The sequence below is a fragment of the Pseudophryne corroboree genome, chromosome 6 (assembly GCF_028390025.1).
Source record: "Pseudophryne corroboree isolate aPseCor3 chromosome 6, aPseCor3.hap2, whole genome shotgun sequence".
Taxonomy (NCBI): domain Eukaryota; kingdom Metazoa; phylum Chordata; class Amphibia; order Anura; family Myobatrachidae; genus Pseudophryne; species Pseudophryne corroboree.
Genome location: NC_086449.1, coordinates 507,540,706 through 507,562,744, shown reverse-complemented (window position 1 = coordinate 507,562,744; position 22,039 = coordinate 507,540,706). Strand labels below are relative to the sequence as shown.

The following is a 22,039-nucleotide window of genomic DNA, read 5'->3' as shown; positions in this document are numbered from 1 at the left end:
CCTTGCACAAACTGGCTTTATTTTACCTAAGTTACACCCCCTCCAGTGCTTACTCCGAAAGAGTGTTTAGTGCAGCCGGTAACCTTGCCAGCGATCGGAGTAGGAGGTTACTTCCACAAATTGTGGAGAAGATGATGTTTATCAAAATGAATTAGAAATTCCTCCGGGAAGACCTTTACCAGCAATTGCCTCCAGAAAGTACACAGGGACCTGTGATAGTGGATTCCAGTGGGGACGAATTAATACTACGTGAGGAAGAAGATGTATACACTGAAAGGGGTGAGGAATCGGAGGATGAGGTCGACATCTTGCCTCTGTAGAGCCAGTTTGTGCAAGGAAGGATCGATTGCTTCTTTTTTGGTGGGGGCCTAAACAAACCAGTCATTTCAGCCACAGTCGTGTGGCAGACCCTGTCGCTGAAATGATTGGTTTGTTTAAGTGTGCATGTCCTGTTTATGCTCAAGGACAATTCCATCTTGCACCTCTTTTCCTTCTTTGCATCATGTGCTGTTTGGGGACTAGTTTTTTAAGTACCATCCTGTCTGATACTGTCGTACAACTCCAGTGGTACTGCCGTATAAGCCCAGTCCAGTGGTGCTGTTCTGTGCTGCATCAGTCCAGTGGTGGTGTCTTGTGCTGTATATTATTCACTCCAAATAAAAGGGTTATATACATTACTTATATTATCCAAATAATTTTTACAGGGTTTTCCCTGTGTGGTGTAGGGGTACGCTCGCTTGTGCTGCATATTATTATAATAGCTCCAAATAAAAGGGTTATTATTATCCAAATTAATTTTACAGGCTTTGCCGTGTGTGTGTGTGGTTTAGGGGTACGCTCTCCTGTGCAACCAATACTGTGCATGTATTATATCTGGGCAAATTCCAGCACGTCCCATGTTGTTTGTGCCGCGCACACTTGTGTTGCTTAGCTTAGTCATACAGTTACCTCATTGCACCTTTTTCTTCTTTACATCATGTGCTGTTTGGGGCCTAGTTTTTTAAGTGCCATCCTGTCTGCCACTGCAGTGCCACTGCTAGATGGGCCAGGTGTTTGTGCCGCACACTTGTGTCGCTAAGCTTAGCCATCCAGCTACCTAATTGCACCTCTTTTTCTTCTTTGCATCATGTGCTGTTTGGGGCCTATTTTTTAAATCTGCCATCCTGTCTGCAACTGCAGTGCCACTCCTAAGATGGGTCAGGTGTTTGTGCCGCACACTTGTGTCGCTTAGTTTAGCCATCCAGCTACCTCAGTGCAACCTTTTGGCCTAAAAACAATATTGTGAGGTGTGAAGTGTTCAGCATAGACTGGAAATGAGTGGAAATAAATGTTATTGAGGTTAATAATACTGTAGGAGCAAAATTAACCCCAAATTATGTGATTTTAGCTGTTTATATGTTTTTTTAAGAAATCATCCAGATCCAAAACCAAAACACAAAAGGGTGGTTTTGGCAAAACCAATCCAGATCTAAAACTCTAGCATGGAACCAAAACAAAAACACGAAAAGTGCCGGCCGCACATCTCTAGTTTTTTCAAATAGAAAGGGGGTCGTGTAACATGTCAAACAACATAAGAATTTGCTGAAAAGTTTATTGCGGCAAACAGATTTGAAATATGGTTCAAAAGTAACAACACTTTTTTGTTGCAGGTACTGTTTCTGAAGATGGCTTTAACAAAAAGTACACCCCACTGTATAATTTATGTATGGAAATTCAGCCTTATAATTCTCTACATTATCTGAAAAAAACAAATGGGGTGCGATCTTAGACAACTAAAGTTTTACAGTTTTCCACATGTATAAGTAGAGCACAGAAAATGGCGAACACCTTCTCAACATTGAAGATACCAGAAATACAAAGAATTAGGAAGATAAAACTATTTTTCTGTCAATGCTAATCAGGAAAATGCATTATTTTATGCCTATTAATATCAATAAGGATTTGGATGCCAAACTAATTAACTATAGGTATTCTCATTATTTACACTAAAGGTGCGTACACATGGTGCGATGTGCATAGCACCCGACATTGACTATGCGATGTGGCCAGAGCCTGACACAACCGATATAGTCAATGTTAGGATGCCTGCACAGTCTATGTTTTCTGGCAATACTGACCCAGCGGGGCCGCGCATCCCCATCGCAAGCTGTATACACACGGTGCAATATGCACTATGTTTTCCTGCGATATAGACTACATAGTCCATATCGCACTGAAAATCGCACCATGTGTATGCACCTTAACACCAAGAAAGTTTGTAATACTGAAACTATATAATACACAATTCAAATCAGTGCTCCCAGAGGCGTATAAAGGATGTACAAGCCCATACAGATAAATACTCTTTTAAAATAGTACATGACATGCAATCTAGGTTTTTGATAAAATTTTCCGCACAATTTTGCACTAATTATCACAAAAAATGTTTTTCGGTAAAACACTGTAGCGTATCATTTTGTATGCAGATATAGCCACGGTCACACACAGAGAATGCAGAAAAAGGCGCTCAGTGTTCCTAAACGTGCTCATGATTAGGCGTGACTAGAAAGGTTGTTTAACGTGACTACAGCAACGATGAGGAAGGACACATCTGTATATACCCTTCAATGGTCTGTCTGGCATATGTCTCATTTGGATATGGATGATATCATTACGGTTCTGGTATATTAATATTTATGAAATAAAAAAAAGGACACAATAGTGTAATAAGATTAAAGATGGTTGGGCAACGAGTGGGGTAAAGTGGCAATAATAAAGTGCTCGGTGTCATTATAGAAGACAAGTCTGTGTAGCGGATGGTAATTCTTTAAAGCTTGTCTGTGTAAACTTTGACATATAGCTACCGCCTCAGGCCCTCATTCTGACCTGATCGCACGCAGCAACTTTTTGCTGCCCGTGCGATCAGGTAGACACCGCCTATGGGGGAGTGGATTTTTGCATAGAAAGGCTGCGATCGCTTGTGCAGCTGTGCTATGCAAAAAAGATTTTGTGCAGGTTAGAAGTAGGGTCAGGGTTACTTACCTGTTGCGATCACTTCAGCGTGTCAGGTCCCGGAATTGACGTCGGACATCTGCCGTCCAAACGCCTCGACATGCCTGCGTTGGACTCACCGCTCCACGAAAACAGTCAGTTGACGCCCGGATCTGCCTTCCTGCTGTCAATCTTCTTGCAGTCGCTGCTGCGACCACTTTCTTCGTAGGAAGCGTCGCTGCCCGGCGACGGCCGTCGCTGGGCAAGGCGCCTGCGCATTGCAGTCGCAGCACATGCGCAGTTTCGACCCAATTGCACGGCTGCGAAAAAGTGCAGCGTGCGATCGGGTCGGAATGACCCCCTCAGTACTTGGTCTGGCCTGCATTTCAAATGCATGTAGAGCATATCATCACAATTTCAGGACCCCAGTATAGGAGCATACGAGAAATAAAAGTCACAGTAGTAGGATATTTATTGTACAGCTATGGGTTAAAGGGTGGGTATAAAGTATAACGATAATAAAGTACTTCTTGCTGTCCTTGTAATATAGCGTAGTTTAGTCAGGAATCATTTGACAGCAATGTAACTAGTCTAAGCTCGTTAGTGTAAGTGAGAAGGCAGGTAGGTAACTGTGTCCCAAAGTTTGTCAGTCTGGATACTTCCTCGGGATATATTTAGATTATAACTAAAAAGCTCTAAAAATTATGGCTAAAATGATCAAAATCCCTAACGCTTGGGAAGCTATGCATCTCCTTGCCATTCAGGTACATTTACCATGCCATCATTTATGAATTCCCACTCTGACCACTGTGTGTGTATCCATATTAATCTATATATAATATACATATGCGCACAAACACACTAGAGGCACATATGGGAAATATAATGTACTCTAAAGTTAAATTTAGGTAGAGTCGTACAATTAAAGAAAGGGAAAAGGCCAAAAACAGGCCATAGGACAGTCACGTGCATCTCTTCCTGTAAGATGGGCTAAATGTTAGAAATGGATGCTACCAGAAGCTCACAAGAAAGGTAACATAATAGGTGACACAGGGGTAATGTATTATGTGTCGTTATTGGGGAGAAGCAGTATCAGCGCATGTTATGTGCACGGATACCGCTTCTTCCCCATGTATGACAGCAGTGGTGTCGGCTCAGTGACAGGTGTGCTATGCACCCCAGTCTATATCGGCACTATCTAAAGGATAGCATGCCAATATGAGGGGGCAATATATGAACGGTCAGCATCGCTAACAATTTCGACAGCTGCAGGTGGTGATGCTCAAACACTACAGTCAGGGACAGAGTTGTCCTTGGCTGTGGCGGGCACTGGCTTTGGACTGCGCAGGTGATCTCGCGTAAGTGGCAAGAGTCCGCTACCGGGCACAGAGACACAGCACATCAACACTAAGCTGATACGCTGTGTGCTCAGGGGGCATCTTGTCGATGTCCCTTCCTGCTTCGCCTCGGTAATGAGGCAAAGCAGGAATTGTTGTAGCGGCATGATCCGTGCCGCTATAATACATTTACCTTACAGTAACTTGAACTGATAGCACTTTAAGGTTAAATGGAACAACCATGGAAACTTTAAAAACACCACAAGCATATAGTACCGGTACAAGTAGGTACCTCTAATGCAATCTAGTGGTTGACTTTTTTTTCTTTCTTTTTTTAAAGATTAGCACCTGGATCCAAATGTTCTCTAAGATGATGAGTTAAACAATGGGGGTAATTCCAAGATGATCGCAGCAGGATTTTTGATAGCAATTGGGCAAAACCATGTGCACTGCAGGGGAGGCAGATATAAAATGTGCAGAGAGAGTTAGATTTGGGTGGGTTATTTTATTTCTGTGCAGGGTATATACTGGCTGCTTTATTTTTACACTGCAAATAAGATTGCAGATTGAACACACCCCACCCAAATCTAACTCTCTCGGCACATGTTATATCTGCCTCCTCTGCAGTGCACATGGTTTTGCCCAATTGCTAACAAAAATCCTGCTGCGATCAACTTGGAATTACCCCCAATATCTGTAAAAAATACACAAGAACATAATAAACAAGTCAGGCCCAACATTCTCAAGTAACCCATACCTGTTTATTTAACCATTTTCATGTTATTCTTGATGAGAGAGTAGGAGTTGGCATATTTCCAATATAGTTACTTGAACAAATTTGTAGCCCCACACTCATGCCAAAGACACTCTAATATCCATTTTAACAGTCTCCTGGTATCAAAACACTGCTTTATTCTTCACGGCTGAATTCATATGACCAATAGCAAGTCCTTTCGCTCATATGACTTCCTGAATAGAACTTCCCTGTCTAGATTTTGCTGTAAACAGAGATAACTCACACTTCCTAAAACAATTACTTAAGCACATTGTTTATTCAGGTTGCATATAAAGCAGAACTCCAGCATTAAGTGTACAACAATCCCTAAATATTACATAAGATTGAAGATGAGCAAGCAGATTGCATTGTTCACCAGAAGTTGGGTCACCTGTTGCTGAGAGGTCATTATGTTCTATAAAAATAAATAAATCTGTGCATGAGAGTGGGGGAAGGGTATATTTAGCGCCCCAGGGGTAGAAAAAAAACGAAGAAATCACATGTACACTAGCATTCACAGCCTTTGCTATGAAGCTCAAAATTGAGCGCAGGTGCATCCTGTTTCCACTGACCTTGAGATATTCCTACAGCTCAATTGGAGTCCACCTATGGTAAATTCAGTTGATTGGACACAATTTGGAAAGGCACACACACCTGTCTACATAAGGTCCCACACTTGACAGTGCATGTCTGAGCACAAACCAAAAGTCAAAGGAATTGTCTGTAGACCTGAGACAAGATTGTCTCGAGGCACAAATCTGGGGTAGGGTACATAAAAATATCTGCTGCTTTGAAGGTCCCAATGAGCACAGTGGCCTCCATAATCCGTAAACGGAAGATGTTCTGAAATACCAGGACTCTTGCTAGAGTTGGCCGGCCGTCTAAACTGAGCGATCGGGGGGGAGAAGGGTCCTAGTCAGGGAGGTGACCAAGAACCCGATGGTCACTCTGTCAGAGCTACAGCATTCCTCTGTGGAGAGAGAACCTTCCAGAAGGGCAACAATTTCTGCAGCAATCCACCAATCAGGCCTGTATGGTAGAGTGGCCAGCCGGAAGCCACTACTTAGTAAAAAGCACATGGCAGCCCACCTGGAGTTAGCCAAAATGCACCTGAAGGACTCTCAGACCATGAGAAACAAAATTCTCTGGTCTGATGAGACAAAGATTGAACTCTTTGGCGTGAATGCCAGGCGTCATGTTAGGAGGCACCTCTCATCACCAGGCCAATTCCATCCCTGCAGTGAAGATCAAATCACCTTCTGCCATTAAAACAGCATCAACTCTTCTAGGTACATACACTTGCACACAATTTTTGAAGGAAGGAATTGAACAGGGAGGTTGTTCCAAACATCTTCAAAAACTAACCACGATGTTCCATGTATGTAGGCTTGCTCAGATCCTTCTGTCTCTTCATGTAATCCAAGATAGACTTAATAATGTTGAGTTCAGAAGTCTGTGGGGGCCATATCATCACTTCCAGAACTCCTTGTTCTGAAGATAGTTCTTAATGACATTGTCTGTATGATTGGGGTTGTTTAACTGCTGCAGAATAAATTTGGAGCCAATCGGATACCTCCGATGGTATCGCAATTCTCAGGAATTAAGGACACCATTAATCCTGACCAAATCTCCAACTTTATTTCCTGAAATGCAGCTCCAAACTTGCAAGGAACCTCCAGCATGCTTCACTGTTGCCTGCAGACACTACCCTTCGACGAACAAACTGCCTTTTGTTACAGCCAAATATTTCAGAGCACCTGCCTTTTTTCTCCACCCCAGTTCCTATGTTTTTATACATTGTTAAGTCACTTGGCCTTATTTTCATGTCTTCATGTCTAAGGCATGGCTTTTTGACAGCAATTCTTCCATGAAGACTACTTCTGGCCAGACTTCTCAGAACAGTAGATGGGTGCACCTGGGTCCCGCTGGTTTCTGCCAGTTCTGAGCTGATGGCACTGCTGAATATATCTTCCGATTTTGAAGGGAAGTAAGCATAATGTATCTTTCATCTGATGCACTAACTGTCCCTGGACGAACACTCAACGTTGCTTGTTTCTTTGGGCTTCAAGGCTGAGAAATCAGGGAGGCGTCTTATGGGCTCCAAATTTATTTGGTAGCAGGACAATGACCCCATGCAAACGGCCAAAGTTATTAAGAACTATCTTCAGCATAAAATAGAACAAGGAGTCTTGGAAGTGATGTTATGGCCCCCACATAGCCCTGATCTCAACATCATCAAGTCTGTCTGGGATTACAACACGGTGAGATCCCTGCTATGTTCGATTTTGACTATGCGATTTCCCTGGAACTCCCCCAGAGCCCAGATAGGACAGATTTTGACTATCTGTGCTTGAGATTTTGTCTATGTACGATTTTGACTAAGTGCCAATTTTGACTATACTTTATACTAGATAGTACACTAGATAGTCAAGATTGACTTGCCTGCACAGTCTATCTAGCCTTACGATACCGACCCCACGGGAGCGCGCATCGGATCGAATCTGTATAGCAAGCTGCCTAGCACCATGAGATATGCACTAACTTTTCATAAGATTTTGACTATATAGTCAAAATCTTACAGATTTATCTCACCGTGTGTACACACCCTTAGAGACAGAAGAATTTAAGCAACCTACAGCCACAGAAAATCTGTGGTTGGTTCTCCAAGATGTTTGGAACAAACTCCCTACAGCGTTCCATCAAAAGATGTGTGCAAATGTACCTACAAGAATTGATGCTGTTATGAAGGCAAATGGTGATTTGATTTAGATATTGAAATATTGATTTGATTTAGATTACTCTTCTGTTCATTTACTTTGTAGTTTGTTAATTGATAAAAATAAACTATTAACTTTTATTTTTGAAAGCATTCTTTCCACATCACATCTGCCTATTATTATACATATACAGTACACAATGCAGATAAAAGGGAAATGGTGTGCTCCTGCAGCAGCCACGTTTTCTTGGGGAACTGATTAGATCATTTACTAACAAAATGGCTAGCCGGAAGTAGCTAACAAAGTTTGAAAAGAGGATCATTTTAGCCTGCTCGATCAGAGGTATGAGTGTGAGAAACAATGCAAATGTTAGGAAGGTTTCTAAATCAACTGTCTTTTGTCATTAATGGGTGGAAGAACAACGGTCATTGCAGGAATGCATCTTGCCCTGGAAGACCCCGAAACTGCAAACCAGGAGCTGTAAAAGAACAGGGGACGTCTCATGCATACAATTGCCATGAGTTCCAAGGGCATGGGACTCAGGGTCGACAGTGTCTAGGTCGACACCTATTGGTTGACAGTGGCTAGGTAAACACCACAAATAGTTTGACAAGGCCATTAGGGCGACAAACAATGTTGACATGAAAAAAGGTCGACATGAGTTTTTCATGGGATTTGTGTGTAGTTTTCTTCGTAAAGTGACCGGGAACCCCAATTAGTACGCCGCTTTGCTCGCCATGCTTCGGACAAGGTGCCTCGTTCCGCTACTGCTGCGCTCGGCACAGGTTACCGTTCCCAATCGTAGTCCATGTGGATCGTAAAGTATGAAAAAGTTCATAAAAAGAAAAAAAATGTAAAAAGCTCATGTCAACCTTTTTGCATGTCGACCTAATGGTCGTGTTGACCTATTTCTGGTGTCGACAAGGAATCCGGATACCAGTTCCAAATGGCCACTTATGTACCGGTTTTAATAAAGAACATGCCCGCCCAGTTCAGCTGTCAATCACCGCCGGCCGCAGCAGCATGTGTACGGGCGGTCGGCCGACCGCCCATACACACACAGCAACGCGCCAATATATCGGTAGATATATTGGCCGTCGGTTGTGCTGCGGGGCCGACGCGATACGTCTGTGAACGACAGAGTCCACAGACGTATCGGCCGTCCACACTGGCCGACGGACCCGCGATATATCGGCCGATCAAGAGAACAGCCTATATATCGGCCAGTGTGTACGGGCCTTAGATCTTAAACCCACTGAGAACCTCTGGGACAAATTGGAGCGATGGGTGCGTTCTATGCCTACTCGACATTCTTCAGTGTCACAGCTGGTCATTGTACTTACGGCAGAATGGCAAAAAACTTACCACCTGCTGTTGTCCAGGAACTTGTAGACAGTTTGCTAAGAAGGGTATCTGCAGTAATCACTGCACGCGAGGGGCCTATAAAGTGCTGACGTCAATAAAATTTCAATCTATTTGCTGTCAGTGTCTAATCACTTTTGTCCACATAGTGTGTGTAGCGGGTGGTATTCATGAGACCGACGGTCACGTGACCTCCACCAACATCACACCCCCTCACTATCCCGACAGTCGGCATGCTGACCAACAGGGACTATTTCCACTCGTGGGTGTCCACGACACCCATAGAGTGGGAATAGAACCTGTGGCGAACGCAGGTCGTGACCGAGCCCGCAAGGGGCTTGCTGCACTCACCCCCCAGTCGGGATCCCGGCGTCGGTATGCTGACCGTCGGTCAGCCATACCACACACGTGTGTAGCATAGGACAATGAATTGCTCTGGTACCTTTCTTAAGGGGGCTCACCCCTATTGAAAACCAGGAAATGAAGATGGCACTCACAGTCTTGTAACTCAGGGTAACAAAGTGCTGTTTATTAATCAAAGTTTCGAGGGCGTGTCCCTGTCTTCAGGATAGAAACAAAGTGACAACCTGTGCAAACAAAGTGAAGTGTAGGTAATTTCCCAAGCAGGTTTTAGGCTAAAGGGGGGTACTCACGGAGCGAGAATCTAAGCAATCTGACTAGATTGCTTACATTTTCAGCAAGATCTATCCGTGTGTACCCCTCACAGCGATAGCGATGCGCAGCCCCGTGCATCGCTATCGCTGGTGCTAGATTGGCCTGCATGCAGGCTCAATCTAGCAGGTCGCTCATTTCACCCGCTGGGTGAAATGAGCACCCCCTTCCCCACACGCTCAGCACACATCGCGCTGCGCTGAGTGGGGGGAGAGATGTGTGCGGAGCTGTTCGTTCAGCACACAACTCTCCCCTGATCTGCCGGTGAGTACGGGCCTTAAGTATCATCACTATCTATAAAAGTGTGTTATAATGACAGAAATCACACTAACATGACTGGACACACCGGATCACATGACCATGCATTTTTTCCAAATGATCACACACCTGAACAATTTCCTATGGTTACCAAAACTCCATCATAGAGCCACAGCTGTATTACTCCACAACTGTAAACAATAGCTTCACTCACAAAGACACTACTCGCAGAAAAGAAGCACATACCCACCTCACTGCCAGCAGCACATCACTGCCTTCCTAATACGCCTGCCTCACTGCCAGCAGCACATCACCACCTTGCTGACAGCAGCATATCACCACCTTCCTAATAACCCTGGCTCACCGACAGCAGCACATCGCCACATTGCTGACAGCCCTACCTCACTGACAGCAGCACATCACCGCCTTGCTGACAGCCCTGCCTCACAGACAGCAGCACATCACCGCCTTGCTGACAGCCCTGCCTCACAGACAGCAGCACATCACCGCCTTGCTGACAGCCCTGCCTCACCGACAGCAGCACATCACCGCCTTGCTGAAAGCCCTGCCTCACTGACAGCAGCATATCACCGCCTTGCTGACAGCTCTGCATCATTGACAGCAGCATATCACCGCCTTGCTGACAGCCCTGCCTCACAGACAGCAGCACATCACCGCCTTGCTGACAGCCCTGCCTCACAGACAGCAGCACATCGCCACCTTGCTGACAGCCCTGCCTCACAGACAGCAGCATATCATCGCCTTGCTGACAGCCCTGCCTCACTGACAGTAGCATATCACTGCCTTGCTGACAGCCCTGCCTCACTGACAGCAGCATATCACCGCCTTGCTGACAGCCCTGCCTCACTGCCAGCAGCACATCACCGCCTTGCTGACAGCCCTGCCTCACTGACAGCAGCATATCACTGCCTTGCTGACAGCCCTGCCTCACTGACAGCAGCACATCGCTACCTTGCTGACAGCCCTGCCTCACTGACAGCAGCATATCACCGCCTTGCTGACAGCCCTGCCTCACTGCAAGCAGCACATTCAGCACCTCACTGACATACACATTTCTAAAAATTACTGCATTACTCACAGGGCCTGATCTGACTGATGCAATGAAGATCTGTTCAAACACATGAACAGGACTATTTGTTTTTCTTTTATTCTGTATCTGTTTCACCCTACATCATCTCGTATAGAACTATATTGTAACAATAGTGCCCATTTTATTAGATATACCACTCTTGGGTATGTGGCTGCGCTCTGAAATCAACACGCCTGCTTTCGGCATCATATATGGCTGAGCTTGAATAAGAATCACACTGATTCAAAAAGTTGCTGTTTGCACAATAAACACATTGGTTTGTTGCATGTAATCTTAACTAATCCTTATTAAGAACTAGCTGTTTTAACCGTTCTTCACACAGGAGTTTCTGATTTTCACGGGTTGGTAAATCTCTAGAGATGTAACCCCTAAAAGAATTAGTGTGAAGATCCATAGCCTATATGTTAACGGACAGTCTAAGGAACATCTAAATTTTCAAAACGCGATCAGCTTAGCGACCCAGAAAACTTTGGATCTGACCCTAATGTCTGTCATTTTGGACATTTTATTCCCCCCTATTTATAGAAATATATGTATTAGATAGACAGAGTGAGAGAGAGAGAGAGAGAGAGAGAGAGAGAGAGAGAGAGAGAGGACTCTATAGTACCTGGACTTTAACCTTTTTTTTTCTTATTTATGTAAATTTTGGACACATTCTAACTATCTAAGGGCGGAAATTAAATCTTGGCGCCCTCTGTTGCCCGCGATCGCACTTGCCGGCAGCTATTCAGATGTTGCTGCTAATAAGCGTGAAATCAGCATTTCAGTTCGCTATCCCCAGGGGTAGCGAGCTAAAATGCGCAAAGTGACCCATTTGGGCGCCCAGACTGGACTTTTCGCATTGCGCCCAATAATTTGGTCAAGATTAGCCGCATTACGCTGCTAAACCAGACTATATGGGCGCGATCAGCGAGAAAACGTGGGACATTTGTATATTGCCCCCCTGCTATCTCCCGTCAATTTTGACAGGAGATAGGGGGTGATAACATTTGAATCCCACTCTATCCTGAGCTAGCCACTGCAGTTAGTGTATAAATAAAGGACTCCACACAGTTGCACCAATGTGGAGTTAAACGCAACTGCACTTTCAGTGTATCCATCTACATATCTGCACCACCCCTAACCATTTGCTTGGTTTCACTGCCAACACCATTATTTTGGTAAACAAATTCGCAACGCACAGAACGGACACTCGCAATGCACAGCTCCGCCTAACTGCAAGAGTCTTGCACACTTTCCAGGTGTTCTAAGAATTGAAAGTTACAGCACACCTTCATTTTTAAATTACTGGTGATTGCATGCTGGTCCTGTTTGCAACTGTGTGTTCCACTTCAGAACTGCAATATTCACAGTCTATTTTTGGGCAGGTTTAAACACTCTAAACTGAATGTGAGTAGTGAAAGAAAGGGCCATTTTTCATGTAGTAAAACCGTGACAAAAGCTTCTGATTATGTAAGTGATTGGGAACAATAAAGTCTGGAGCTATTATCCACTGGTAATTAAACACTGTGATTGACTTAAGGGGGGTACATACCTAGAGATGTGTGCTGAGTGATCTCTTAAAGAAGATCGCTCAGCACACATCTCTCCCACCACTCAGTGTGATGTGTGCTGAGCGGAGGGGCACTCACTTCACACAGCGGTCAAGTGCGCAACCTGACTAGATTGTGCCTGCAATCTAGTCAGGTCGATAGCGATGCGCGGCCCTACTGTTATGGCCATACAAGAGAGATCCATGCTTAAATTTGTAAGTAATCCAGTCAGACTGCTTAGAAATTAAGCATGGATCGCTTAATGAGTGTACGCCCCTTTACACTCATTAAACAAGTGCAAAGCAAACAGCAGTCGCAGTGTGAACGGGTTAACCAGGTCGATGCGATCCGGTACCTGTTCACAGCATAGGGCAGAGATTTTCAATCATTTACAACTCAAGGCACACTCAAATATAATGGTGATGCATGGTGCAGTTGCGTGTCCTAGGATGTCATGTCTCACCTTCTCCATAGGTAACGCCCGAGCCACATCTGAGAAAGTCAGAAGAGCCCAACACTGCCCGGGCCCAAAATTAGAACTGGCCCTGCAACCACTAAACCCACCAGTATTGATCGTTCCAGGTCAGTAGTGGCAAAACACTGACGGGCCTGGCTCTGCTTCTATGGCGGCACACTAGTGTGCCAGGGCACAGTGGTTGAAAAACACTGGCATAGGGAGAAGCGGCGTGGAGATAATCTTCTCTCCAGCGCTGCCTCCGCCCCTGGATGGAAGCTCAACCCGGCATATTGGCGAGTTGGTATTGCAGTGTGTAGGGTCCAATGCCGGGTCCCACCAGGGAAGGACCCGTTTCCAATTCCCAGGTGGGATCCGGCATTGTGATCTGAAAACGGAATAAGTTAGACAGTTAAATGCTAGACAGTCATTAGGTCGAAACCATATGGTCGACAGTCAAGTCCAACAGTCACACATTTATATTTTCTGTTATTTTGTGCTTCTAAACATTTATTTCCAAAATTTGTTGTAATTCGCCCCTCTTGCGGGCTCTCTATGCTTGCCACGCTTCAGACTCAGAGCTGGTTACTAAAGGTAATAGTTTGTGACAGATAGAAAATGAAAAAAAAAAAAGCAGGAAAAAAAATTCATAAAAATGTGTCAGACTTTTGACCCTGTCGAACATATAGTGCTGACCTAATGGACGGTCTATCTTAACTATCATCTGCCTCTCGTTAGGGCCATGGTGGTGATTAAACCCATGACCTCAGTGCTGTGAGGCAGTAATGCTAACCATTACACCATCCGTGCTGCCCTTTTTTCCGTTCATTTAAATTTACTGTAGTTGTGCCTTAGATCATATAACGAAATCAATAGCCAATTCAAATAAATGAGCCATTCACCTTAATGAAGTTTCACATTTTTAATTTTCTATGTCATCAATATTCAGTTACTCTCTGATGGGCGATCAAAGCAAGGAATCCCAATACTCACATTGTACCCGGCTTAAAATTATATATTGCTGAACAAGGGGTTTAGGTGCTTTTTTTTAAACAAAATTGTCTATTTTATTTACATAAACCGTAAAACTAATTCATCATTAGTCCAGGAATGAGGCCACCCTTTATTTTATTATTTTAGCAACCGCTGCTCATGGTAGGCTTTAGCCTAATGCTGATGAGCCAGAGACTCAAGCCAAATAACCTTGTGCTCAATGGTCCCACTTCAGTGACAACCAGCCCGGGATTTATAGACCAGGGATAGTTTTCACTATACTAGAGAGAATCCATACTCCTTGTTATTCTGTATTAGCGGTAATTAGGTCAGGGAGGCTAGAAACCTGGTTTAAACAGGAATTTGAAGCGGTGATTCTACACTGCCAGTTCTAATTATTCATGTATGTAGCATCCACTTATTCCATGGACCCATTCATTGAAATCAGGGGTGGGGAACCTCTGGCCCGGACAGGCATTTTGACCGGCCCGGAGTCAACCGCCGAGTGTAAAGCCGTCCGCGGCGCACGGCTTCCTGGGAGATGTAGTTTTTTCACACTGTGCCCTGTATTCAGTGTACAGTGTAATAAAACTACATCTCCCATGATGTAGTACCCCGCAGACGGCTCCGAGAGATATGAGGCAGCTGTGTAACGCAGTCTATGGTGCATGGCTTCCTCAGAGACGTAGTTTTCTCACACTGTGCACTGTATTCATTGTACAGTGTGACAAAACTACAGTACATCTCCCTTGATGTACAGTGGATAGCTGTGTATTAGCTGCTCAGTGTGCGTGCTGGATTGCCACATCGGTGGATCCCAGGTGATGGCTTAGATTAGGGGTGGGCAACAGGCGGCCCGCGGCCGGATGCGGCCCGCGGACCGATCGTGCCTGGCCCGCTGTGCCCCATTAGAGTGCAATGACAAGCGGCCCGACAGGCCGCTTGTCATTGCACTGCTCTCAGACGAGGCGCCGCTGAGGAAATCCCGGTCACGTCACAGGGTCAGCTGACCGGGATTTCCTCTGTTACCAATCGCGCTGGGCGCAGAGCCGGATTAAGGGGGGAGCCGGGGGGGGGGGGGGGGGTGATCTGCGGCGCTGCGCTCCCCATAGGTTAACCTGACAACCTAATTACAGCCGCGGCACCGCATAGAAGTGAAGGACAGCTGCAACGGCTCAGCTGCAGAGACAAAAGTAAGCTGGCTGTATTTTTTTTTTCTTAGTTTTTTTTATAATGCTGCTATTTATTAAATTGGAATATTTGGCTCTGTATCGTGTTGGCTTGGTGTGTATACGTAATGTGTGTACTATATATGTGTGTGTGTGTGTGTGTGTGTGTGTGTGTGTATATATATATATATACACACTGGACACGGGCAGCACAACCGTTGACTAGAAGTAAAGTCCCCTCCGGAGGGCACCGGGATCCCAATAATAGACCTCCTTCAGGGAATCATTAGTACCCGGGGGCGCTGTCTGCTGTAATGTGTAAAAAGGGGATGATGTCTGCCGTAATGTGTAAAACGGGGGCGCTGTCTGCTGTAATGTGTAAAAAGGGGGACGATGTCTGCCGTAATGAGTAAAAAGGGGACGCAGTCTGCCGTAATGTGTAAAAAGGGGGACAATGTCTGCCGTAATGTGTAAAAACGGGGGCGCTGTCTGCTGTAATGTGTAAAAAGGGGGACGATGTCTGCTGTAATGTGTAAAAAGGGGACGCTATCTGCCGTAATGTGTAAAAAGGGGACTCTTTTTGAGTATTTTGTGTGTGGCCCTCGAATATTCGCTGGAAGTGTTAAGCGGCCCCCCAGCTGAAATAATTGCCCACCCCTGGCTTAGATAGAAAACAAAGTCCTTAATGTGTTTTGTCACACTTAAGTGACTTCTTCAAAATTAAACAGCACAATCAGTTACTTTTAGCTCTCTAATGCAAGAGCTGTAGTCCTCATGAGAAGTGAATGCAAGGTTACATACACACACACACACACACACACATACAAGTAATTGAATATATGCTTCAAAATGCATATTCATATTGGTGTGCAGTGAATTTTCATGTGCGGTGGTGGTGAGTGCATATACTGGAGCATTATGTGTGATCAGCTATTACTGTGGGCACGCCTACTTTCCTAAGAGAGCGCACATTGGTGTGGGGAGGGGAAGACACTTAAAAAATGGCCCGCAAATGATTTTTTAAAAATACAAATGGCCCTTGGCAGGAACAAGGTTCCCCACACCTGATTTAAATGTTGTTTCTACATACAGCACACATGCTGAAAATGCCATTCAAATATATGGGCTATTAAAATGAATAGTAATCACACCTGCATTCTTGATGTAATCAAACACGTGTGAATAAGCCCACTGCATATTAAATGCATATTGGATGCATAGCATTTACATGTGTTTTCACATGCACGTTGCACTCACATTTTTTAACGCAAAAACAATGCCAGTTAATTAAGGCGGAGACAATGAAAGTCTTCCGGAATTAATTTTAGAAAAGCATAGTCAATCAACCAGTAAGAATCTTTAAAAAAAATGAAAAAAGCAAAGGAAGGAGGATTCGTAATGCTAGATCTTACATCTGACATCTCATTGATGGCCAATATGCCCAAAATGTGTTGCGCACATACCACTTATATATTATATGCATAGCAAACATTAAGGTGGAAATAGCAGACAAGACAGTGGTACAATAAGAAAAATCATGGTTTAGCACCAAGAGACTTCCTCGGTTGAGCACTTATTCATACTATTGTATACTACTAGACTAAAGACGTACACCCCTAAAGGGGTGGTATTTACTTTGCCGGCTGTTGGCATCCTGGCGCACAGTATACCGACGCTGGAATCCCGACACCTTTTCTCCCTCTGGGGGGTCCACGACCCCATGGACGGAGAATAGATAGCGTGGCGCACGTTGCATGGCGAGCGAAGAGAGCCCGCAGGGGGCTCATTTGCGCTCACCCAGCTGTCGGTATGCCGGCGCCGGTATGCTGGCCGCCAGGAGCCCAGCCGCCTGCATACCATACTACACACACCTAAAGTACTGTACTCAAAACATGACCGTCTCTGTTTCATATCTCATAAAATAGCAATCTTGATAACGTCCTAAAGTTTCATGAAAGGTGACATTTTGGGTGGTATTCAACTGTTATATTGCGCACTATCTTCAGTCTAAGGTGATGGGAGATTGCAGAGCAATATTCAATTGATCTTTTTTATTGCACTCAGAGAGGTTGGGTTTAGCTGCTTTACTAATGGGCGCAACACGAAAAGTCCCGTTCAATGGCTCAAACCGGTCACTTTTCACGCATTTTAGCTCGCCACCTCCGGGGGGTGCAAGCTGAAATGCCGCCTCCAGCATCCATGGAGCCAGCACGGATAAACAATTTAATTGCTGTTGGGCGCTATCTGTGGCTGCCGGCGTAAAAACAATTGAATAGTGCCGTTTAAATGAATTCTCAGTCAGAATGTCTGACAGATTATGTACACACGGCAAAATGTGCTCATTCTCGGGCTCATCGCTCTGGATAAATGTCATGCAGCCGGCCAGATCAGCAGATCCATTTATTTAAACAATATTAAGCACTGGGTGGTGTGTACTCACTGCTATAATCTGAATAAGCAGCTGATTTTTGCCAGCTCATCTTGACAGTTGCACAGTATGTACTTAGCTTTAAACCATGTGTAACAAAATGCGGAGTGTACCCATCTCCCTTTGGGGGCAAATCAATTGAACGTGAGTTTGTTTAGCTCCAGAGATGAGTGCCCAGGACCTATTCAATCAACAGCACTGTAAACCCACTAGTGGATGTCTCCTCACACCCTCACTAGGTGTAAGCAGAAATCCAACTTAACCAGTGCTGCAAAGTTAATTGCAGGCTTCCCCCATGTGCTAACAGCACTGCACCCACTAAAGTCAGGAAATGCCATTTACCACACCTAAGCCATGGGCATTAGTTGTGGTATGCGGTATCTCCCGACTTAGCTGCTGGCCACGATGCTGTTAATTGAATAGCTCCAAACACTTAAAAAGGGAATTTAATTCCCAGTGCGGGACTGTAGCTCCCCGGTTACCTGTTGTAATGTCAAGGGGAAATGAGTGGGTGTGTAACAATTGTTGTATCCAGGACCATTCAGTGTTTAATAATTTTAGTTACTACAAAATAAAAATGCAATTTTTCCCCATGAAAGTTACGACAGTGATATTAATGGTGCAACTTTAATCAACAGATATAAAACACAAGACTACAACGCAAGTACTTTGCCAAATATCAGATTCTTTCATTTAGGCATTTGCTATGGTGCAAAAAAGATAGATTAGCAAGAAAGAAACTACAGATGGCTTGTAAAGTTACAACAGGAAATATTTATGCTTAAGAGATACGTTTACTTTTAATCAAGTAGCTACGGAGTGCAAGATCAGGCTTATCTGTCAAAGAGCGTTACATTCGGAAGCTGATGAAACATTGTGCCCAAAGGAAAACAGAACAGGGCAGATAACAATCACTAGATTATAACAGACAAGTGCAGTTATAAAGATTATGTGAAGTGGCCATTTCATGCTGAGTGGGTCACTGAAGTCATATTCTGTAGCTGTGCAAAGAATTAAATAGAGAATAATAAACCGAACACAAAGCACATCATACAGTACCTTCAATATGTAGGATTCAGAAGACTAAGTAGTAAATGTCTTAACAGCAAGGGGAACAGTTCCTTCAGCGCAAAGTCCTACCTGGGTTTGGCACAGTATACTGACCTTGTAAACTAAAGTCGTTTGTAACTATAGAAATAACTGACCTGGCCTTGAAAGCATAGTGAGTTATGGAACTTCAAGAACACTCCCATAAAGATTTAGGACTTGAGATTTGCATAGTAGAAATGTACAGATCCTTTATTCTGTAAAAAGCAAGTGCTCTCCAAAGGGAAACATACATGCTGAATTGCTAGATGAAGTTTCACATATAGACAGCAGGTGGCTCCAAACCTCCACATCCCGATGAGTTCTGCATTCAGTAACTCATTCTCATGCAATTTTCCGAAAAGTTTCTCTCTATGGGATTTAGTGATTCTGGAAGCTTCCATTCTGTTTATTTTAAGGTTAGGAACATAATGAAATTCTCTCTCTACTATAAAATATCACCCCCCCTCCCCCCCCCCCCATGCAGCCATCATCTAATTAAAAAAAAGGGATATTTCATTTTATTTCCCAGTGTCAACCACTGCCAGAACTGTGGAGGTTCATGGCTACTACAGCAGAGTTCACGTCCGCTGGTTCTGCTCCCCATAATGACAGCGCTGGAGAATGCACAACTTTGACAGCACTGTTGCAACCTGCACTTTTCCCTGTTATTAATGCAAGGACAGGAGCACATTCATGACTTGCAGGAGGATTCCAGAATGTGGACGATACATAATACATAATAATATAAAATACAAATCGTTAGCCATTTATATGCTTCACATGCACAGAACTTGCTATGTGACAAAACCATTTTCTGTGTAATAGGTTTTCCCTTTGCAGTAACAATGCTAATAAAGTGTAGTGCTTAGCATTACTGCCTTCCAGCACTGAGGTCCTGGGTTCAACAAACCAAGTACATGTTTGGAGTCTGTATGTTCTCACTGTGTCGGTTAATTGGATCCTGATAAAAATAAATAAAACAGCCAAAGTGTGTGTAGGTAGGGAGTATAGATTGTATGTTCCACTGGAGCAGAGATTAAATGTGAATAGATATTCCCTGTAAAGTGCTTTGGAATGTGTGTGTGTGCTATATAAAGAACTAAAAAAATAAATATTAATTCAAAATTTCATTGGTCTCTTATGTTTTAGTCCTAGAAATGGGTTGTAAAATAGTGGCCCCTACCCCTCCTCAAACAATAAATGTCTCCCGCTCCCAGTAACTCAGTTGCTAAAATTAGCTGTAACCTTTCTACAACAAAAATAACAAATGTGAAATGGCAATCCTCACACGCTGTCCTATCATTCACACCGCCTGGCACAGGTACATGTCTGCATGCAGGGAGCATAGCTGATGCCAACCAACAACAAACAACAATAGTACAGGTTGAGTATCCCATATCCAAATATTCCGAAATACGGAATATTCCGAAATACGGACTTTTTTGAGTGAGAGTGAGATAGTGTAACCTTTGTTTTTTAATGGCTCAATGTATACAAACTTTGTTTAATACACAAAGTTATTAAAAATATTGTATTAAATGACCTTCAGGCTGTGTGTATAATGAGTATATGAAACATAAATGAATTGTGTGAATGTAGACACACTTTGTTTAATGCACAAAGTTATAAAAAATATTGTCTAAAATTACTTTCAGGCTGTGTGTATAAGGTTTATATGAAACATAAATGCATTCTGTGCTTAGATTTAGGTCCCATCGCCATGATATCTCATTATGGTATGCAATTATTCCTAAATACGGAAAAATCCCATATCCAAAATACCTCTGGTCCCAAGCATTTTGGATAAGGGATACTCAACCTGTAACAAGTATATGATTTGTCCCATTCTGCTTGCACATGTATTACAGAGTCACACTACTGCCATTTGAAGTACTTGTTGGGGTAACGGCTACGTGCCTCTGAGTTCTAGCCATTTATTATGGACTGTTACTGTTAGGCCACATACCCACACTTGCTGTGTTTTGTAGCAGCATTTCTAACAATAGGACAACACACAACAGGCGCTCTACCGTATACAGACTGCTCCTTTCAATGCATTTAATTCAAGCTAAACACCTACAGGAAATCAAAACCACATGTCCAATAAATAGTCATTTTACATAGGGTTTAAATTAAGTATGAACGCAAATGAAGTGTCAAAGGGTACTCTGCCTTAAGCTATAGCACTTCTGGGGGTGGATAAAGGATATATGTCATGGTTAAGTAAGATGGAAGAATGAGTAAACCTAGATTTATCAGACCCTACACCAGTGGTTTCCAAACTTTTTTGAATCACGGCGCCCTAGAATATCAGAATTTTTTTCACGGCACCCTTAGGCCAAAAATTTCTTATTGAGAAATTTAGAAAGAAATATTACATTAAGTAGATCGCGTTTATAGGTCATCCTTAGGGTCAGTTGTGTGGTGAGGGACAAGATTTGCTTCTGTTTGGCCACATATTTTATGACTGGCAGCCACCAGCACTGGTTTTGCCTATTATATTGACCATGAATAATTTGAATTGGTCCTGGACCACCAACCCAGGGCATCCCTGCAAGTGTCTCCAGGCACCCCAGGGAGCCACGGCACACAGTTTGGGAACCTCTGCCCTATACCCAGATTTGCTACGTTCTTGTTCTGCCAAGACATTAAATACAAAGTAAGCTACTAATACTGCATGTGGAGTATATTTGAGAGCACACACTGCATCACCATTACTGAATAGATGACTCATTCAGTAGTACATTGTGTAATAGGCAAGACAATGGGATACAGAAGAGAAAATAGGATTTACATATTCAGATTGTCATCTTTAAATCCCTGTGGGTTTGCTCACGTGTAAAAGTAAATTACCTATACAGATATTTTAGTTAAGGAAATGTACCCTGAGAAAGGTTTCCATTAGACGTGAGCACTCAACACAAACTTTTATTGAATTGCTGAACAGTTTACTCTGTGCTGACTTCATTTATCTTCATCTAAGTGCCCTTCTATGGAGTCATTCGCAAATCCTGCTTATTAAAACTGCTAAAGGCAACAGCAACTAGAACACTGCAAACAGAGTTACAGCAGGAAATAAGGCAGGAGATGTGCACTGATGAGATCAATCAATGAGACCAATTAGGATATTCCAAATAGATTTCAGACAGCAATAAAGGGGAAGGAAATAATA

At 43.7% G+C, this 22,039-nt stretch overlaps 1 protein-coding gene and 1 long non-coding RNA gene across 10 annotated transcripts in view; one reads left to right on the top strand and one right to left on the bottom strand.

Annotated features, from left to right (window-relative positions):
* The window catches only part of LOC134932734 (uncharacterized), a 71,250-nt gene extending 69,407 nt beyond the window's left edge, over positions 1 to 1,843 (top strand). The window contains exon 3 of the long non-coding RNA XR_010179467.1: positions 1,650 to 1,843. This is a non-coding gene — a long non-coding RNA (uncharacterized LOC134932734). The remainder of the gene's footprint in view (positions 1 to 1,649) is intronic.
* The window catches only part of OSBPL8 (oxysterol binding protein like 8), a 425,114-nt gene that overhangs the window by 185,629 nt on the left and 217,446 nt on the right, over positions 1 to 22,039 (bottom strand). The gene's annotated exons all lie outside the window — the stretch shown is intronic.